General features: G+C 43.7%; 1 long non-coding RNA gene across 1 annotated transcript; it reads right to left on the reverse strand.

Annotated features, from left to right (window-relative positions):
- Positions 1-1,531: 1,531 nt before the first annotated feature.
- Positions 1,532-1,784, reverse strand: LOC132453651 (uncharacterized). Its single transcript, XR_009524750.1, has 2 exons — positions 1,642-1,784; positions 1,532-1,603 (listed from the first exon to the last, which is right to left on the reverse strand). It is a non-coding gene; the product is annotated as an uncharacterized LOC132453651 (long non-coding RNA).
- Positions 1,785-5,804: the final 4,020 nt, after the last annotated feature.

Genomic DNA, 5,804 nt, shown 5'->3' on the forward strand with positions numbered 1-5,804 from the left:
GACGCTTTAATAGTCGACCCTTAAATTCCGAGTGTTGAACTTGAGCACGACGAGTAGGATGTTTTTATTGTTTATTATCGTCACTATATATTTATAAAGGACTAATGTTCTACATTTGTCTGTTTTTGAAAACCGTGATAAAACGTATAGACCTAGACAATAGAAAATATAGGCTATCATTTTATAAAATTACTTTGACACATTGGGACGTTGGGAGTAACGCATTACAAAAGTGGCTATCTATCTATCTACGTATCTATCGATCGTGTTGGGAGTAACGCGTTACAAAAGTGGCTATCTATCTATCTACGTATCTATCTATCGTGTTGGGAGTAACGCGTTACAATCTATCTACCTATCTATCGTGTTGGGAGTAACGCGTTACAAAAGTGGCTATGGCCATAACCACTATGTAGGTCTAGCTATGTCATTCATTTTCCTATGAATTCTCTGTGAATGAAATTGAGAAGACTGTCTATCTATCTATTATTATTCCTCATGTCGGCCCCCGTCGTTTCCTCCACAGGTTTGTCCCGAGCAGGCACCTTGCTCCCTTCTTCATCCACTCGACGGGCTTCCATCAAGTCTTCAGGGCTTGGTGGTTGCGCACTGGGTTTCAAATCAGGAGTGGCCTTGTTGGTGTCCATATTGCGATGGTCGGCCGTGATCTATTATTATTATTCCTCATGTCGGCCCCCGTCGTTTCCTAACACGACAATGTAGAAATGCTCAAAGATGTTTAAAATATTAACTTTCTCAATGACAAATGCGTTACACTTTTTCTATTTTAAACAAACGCATCCAAGTACAAAACATCTAGTTCCATAGATAGCTGTGGATGGACACGCACATCAGCTGGTTAGACAAAAAGAGGTTATAAAGTGCTTGAGATAAAATGTTTATAAAACCACACATATTAATTTTCACTAATGTAAAGATTCTTTCAATTCACATTGATTTTGTAAAAGTTGCCAACTCTTGTGTCCATATTGCGATGGTCGGCCGTGATCTATTATTATTATTCGCCCGTGATCTATTATTATTATTCCTCATGTCGGCCCCCGTCGTTTCCTCCACAGGCCTGTCCCGAGCAGGCACCTTGCTCCCTTCTTCATCCACTCGACGGGCTTCCATCAAGTCTTCAGGGCTTGGTGGTTGCGCACTGGGTTTCAAATCAGGAGTGGCCTTGTTGGTGTCCATATTGCGATGGTCGGCCGTGATCTTCGTTCTCTGGGTTAGGGTTAGGTACGGACACAAGGCTTTCTTGGTTTTACGGGCATTTATAGATCCAAGTGTGACCGGCTGAATCTGCGTTGTGTTTGCCTGCAGTCAAAGTGTTCATTTTGTTTTGCTAAATCCAGATTTTTTTTTCAGTCATGATCTTTTGGAATTGGCTGCAAAGATAAGGCACACAACACGGGCTTGGGTGCCTTCTTGGGGGCTCTTCTTGGCCGCTTCCTTCTTGTACATCAGTAATAACAGGTTTTGCAGTCATATAGATATTCAGAGCTCTGAGAGAAGATGGGAAACATAATCCAACAGGAAAAGGCTTGCTTAACAAAGCATGGAACATGAGATTTACCTGTCGAAAGAACAAAACTGCCTCGTCATATAGCTAGAATAACTACTGTATTAAGGAACAGCCTGTAAAATAAAAATACACAAGGATGCACAGAAAACATGTACCTTTAAATTGCACTGATAAAACTATTTTCCATCAACTTAATAAAAAGAGTTTGAGGTTACAAATTATAATTACATTTGACAAAGTACTCCACGGTTGATACTGGTTATATCGTGTTTGGGCACTACGCCATTGATGTGGACTCTACCGGTCGCATTTGTAGGCTTTCATGCCATTGTTTGTAGGCTCTTTAGCCTTCATTATGTTGTCTTGCTGGTCTTGCCCGGCAAATTAGATTTCCCTGTGAGTGGGTTATTGTTTAGTGCTTGTTTGTCTTACTGTTGTTCCTGTTTTGTTCTCCCTTTCCCTTATCCCTTTCCAGTCAATAAATATTATTATTCACTTTAGAAAACGTGTTTGCTTTGGATCCTTCCTACTACCGGGACCTGTGCTTTGGCACCTGCTGTACGGGCTGAGGTCACGCCAGCCCTAGTCAGTGTATGCTGTGTGCATTTATAGTTTGGTTAAATACATTTGTATGTGACATGGGGGCTCCAACTTCAAACTGTGGTACTGCGCCTGCAGAAACTGAAACGGCGCTTGCGTCAACCTCCAGCTGAAAGGGACGCGAAAAGTCAGGAGCTGCCAGAACCGGGGCGCTGCACAGAAGGGACTTTGCAGCCTCAAAGGCACACTGACATGGGGGCTCGTGCCTTTGGACGGTAGGTTGTAAATTCGTTTTGGCGCTGGTGCGGTGTTGCTACAGGAGGGTGAGGGCGTTGTGCAGCATCCAGTGTGTTACTTCTCAGTTAAGTTCAAAAACCATCAGCCTAACTACTCTACCATCGAGAAGGAAACCCTGGCTATGCTCCTCGCCCTCCAGCACTTTGAGGTGTATGTGGGATCCAGTGCCTCTCCAGTTGTGGTCTATACAGACCACAATCCTCTTGTTTTTTTGGCCCGAATGTACAACAGCAACCAACGGTTGAGGCGGTGGGCTCTTCTGGTACAAGGCGACAACATTGTGATTCGTCACAAGAAGGGGGTGGACAACGTTGTGGCCGATGCCTTATCAAGAGGATCGTTTTTTTTTGGGGTATATCAAGCTGATGTTTATGTTTTGTATGTAATAATGTGTGCTAACCCCCTGGGTTCGCTTTGATGGGGGGAGGTGTTACGTAGGTGGGTTGGCTCATCATTGTTATCGTGTTCCGTTCAATGTAAACATCAGGTTGGTATAGGTAGTTATTTTGTATGAGGTGTGACACAGTGATGAGTTTGTTTTGTAGTTCTGGCTTGGACACTGCACAGTGTCGAACAGCTCGCGAGAGATAATAATAATAATAATAATAATAATAATACATTTAATTTAGAGCCGCCTTTCAAGACACCCAAGGTCACCTTACAGAGCATATAGTCATCATTCAAAACTATGTAAAACAGACTAGGAATAAAAGGAAAACAGAGGTTAAACATGAAGAATAATAATAATTAATAACACTCATAGACGCCTAAAGTGAAGTGGGGACCTCACTAACCACCACCAATATGTAGCACCCACTTGGGTGATGCACGGCAGCCAATCGGTGCCAGAACGCTCACTACACACCAGCTTGAGGTGGAGAGTTAGGGATGAGGTGGAGAGTGAGGGAAAAGAACATATTTAAACACTATCGACCATATTTAAACACTGTCGATCACATTTAAACAATATCGACCACATGTAAACACTATCGACCACATTTAAACACTATCGACCATATTGAAACACTATGGACCACATGTAAACCCTATCGACCACATGTAAACATTATCGCCCACATTTAAACACTATCACCCACATTTAAACACTATGGACCACACGTAAACCCTATCGACCACATTTAAACACTATCGCCCATTTAAACACTATCGCCCACATTTAAACACTATGGACCACATTTAAACACTATGGACCACAATTAAACCCTATCGACCACATGTAAACCCTATCGACCATATATAAACACTATCGACCACATTTAAACATGTAAACCCTGATGTACTCCTCCGGCACCTGATAGGTGATCTTTGGGCCGAGAGTAGGGTGAAACTCATGGCTGCGGCTGCCCACTGTGAACCTTGCACGTGTAGCGGTTGCGTACTCTCTCGTTGCGTTGTGTGATTGAGACCACGATGGAACCATTGGCAGCCAGCCGTTTATTCTGGTGGAATATTTGACAAAGAAAATGTCAAATATTTTTTAATACAAATGCAGCACAGAACTTTCTACTGCTGTTTAGAGGGCCCTCTAGTGGCACTTGAACGCTAGTCCTCTAGTAGCATTTGAGCGCAATTGGCGCATGAACACGTCAGCATCCATCGGGAGAATCGAGTGAAAACACAAGGAGCGCAAACATAAAACGTGAAAATGAAACATAAATTGGAAAATTATGCAAACGATTATGAGAACATTGAAAAAAAAAAAAAAGGGTCCCTTTTGTATTACAAAGGCATTCTTACAACATATGCTCACACACTGTTTAAAAAAAATAATTATCAATATACATGGCTTTGGGGGTGGGGGGGGGGGGTAGGGGGACCGGGTCAGGCCACGGTGTCCCTCTTCAGGATCCTCCAGCGGTCCTTCAGCATGACGCCCGTGCGGCCGTTGTAGTCGTGGTCCAGCAGCATGCGCTTCCAGTTGCCCTCGCTGTGCTTCCTTCCGCGCTATTTGAGCTTCCCGATGAGCAGTTCATCAGTGTCCATGTGGTCCATGGAGCTCAGCAGGGACCCGGTCGGCCCAAAAAAACAATCTGTGTTTTCTTGGGAGTATTTTGTAGTTGAAAGGTGGACAAAGTAGTGTTTTAGTCTCGTATCATCTGTCTTCTTGTGGTGGTTTAGCAGCGGATCCAGACGCTACATAGATTTGGAATTTCCTTGTGCTGGCTCCTTGAAGAAGAGGCCCTCTGTGGCCCAACGGTTGGCCAGAGAGGTAAAGGAGAGAGTGGGGATTTCTCCCAGAAAGAGCAAGAGGGCAGTCATTGCCCTGAAAAGACTAACCGTTTTTAGTCATTCACAGCGTGGTCTTACCTTCACAATGACAAATTAACAACACAAATGAAAAGATTATCCATGGAATAGTCCCTTCCATTTCGGTGGAAAACTTTCCAATTCTTCTGTAAAATATTAGCAGTGATACATCCTTTTAGAAGTTCACGTGAATGTAAAAGCTCCAAGGTGGATAGGCCATCTTCATATATTGTATTTATTTTTTTAGCTCAAAGCCAAAAAACAGCCAAGAAAGCGTAGGTCCAATCCCGTAATATCCTCTGCAGCACTGGGACTTCAGCTACAAAACGATTTATATGGTTTGAGATTTTCTGGATGTGTCGAAACCCGTCAATATAGGGCAGGATCTGCTGAGTGGTCAGGTCCCATTGGGATTTGATAAAGTGGTCTTTTTTATCTTTAGCAAACACTGGAACATCATATTCTTGCACTATTGGTGGATCTTTCCGTTGCTCTATGAGCTTCAGGTGTATCGTGTGTGGACTCTCAGAGTGACACAAGGACCTTGATGCGGGTCCTCTCCACATCGTAGCCAGAGAAACGCTTGTGTACTCTCTGGCTTTACAGAGAGTGCTGTAAAGCCAGAGGCCGAAGCCACCGGCCACCTTCACCCCCAAACCCTTCCTCTTAACGGTTTCACGCCCTGTTGAACTCTCTCTTCAAAGTTCTTTTCAACTTTCCCTTACGGTACTTGTCGACTATCGGTCTCGTGCCAGTATTTAGCCTTAGATGGCAATTAAAGTGGCACAGATACACTGATGGAAGATGTTCTCAGAGAAGCAAGCAACAAAGTACATCTTCCTCGGCTCTGTGACGAGGAAGATGATAAGAAGATAAGCCCTGCTTCTCCACTTGTTCTTCAGGTGCTCTCAATATCCTTAATTGGCCTGGGCCGGGTTGCCACAACGGACACAAGGCTTTCTTCGTTTTACGGGCATTTATAGATCCAAGTGTGACCGGCTGAATCTGCGTTGTGTTTGCCTGCAGTCAAAGTGTTCATTTTGTTTTGCTAAATCCAGATTTTTTTTTCAGTCATGATCTTTTGGAATTGGCTGCAAAGATAGGGCACACAACACGGGCTTGGGTGCCTTCTTGGCCGCTTCCTTCTTGTACATCAGTAATAACAGGT

Source organism: Gadus macrocephalus, chromosome 3 (genome assembly GCF_031168955.1).
Source record: "Gadus macrocephalus chromosome 3, ASM3116895v1".
Taxonomy (NCBI): domain Eukaryota; kingdom Metazoa; phylum Chordata; class Actinopteri; order Gadiformes; family Gadidae; genus Gadus; species Gadus macrocephalus.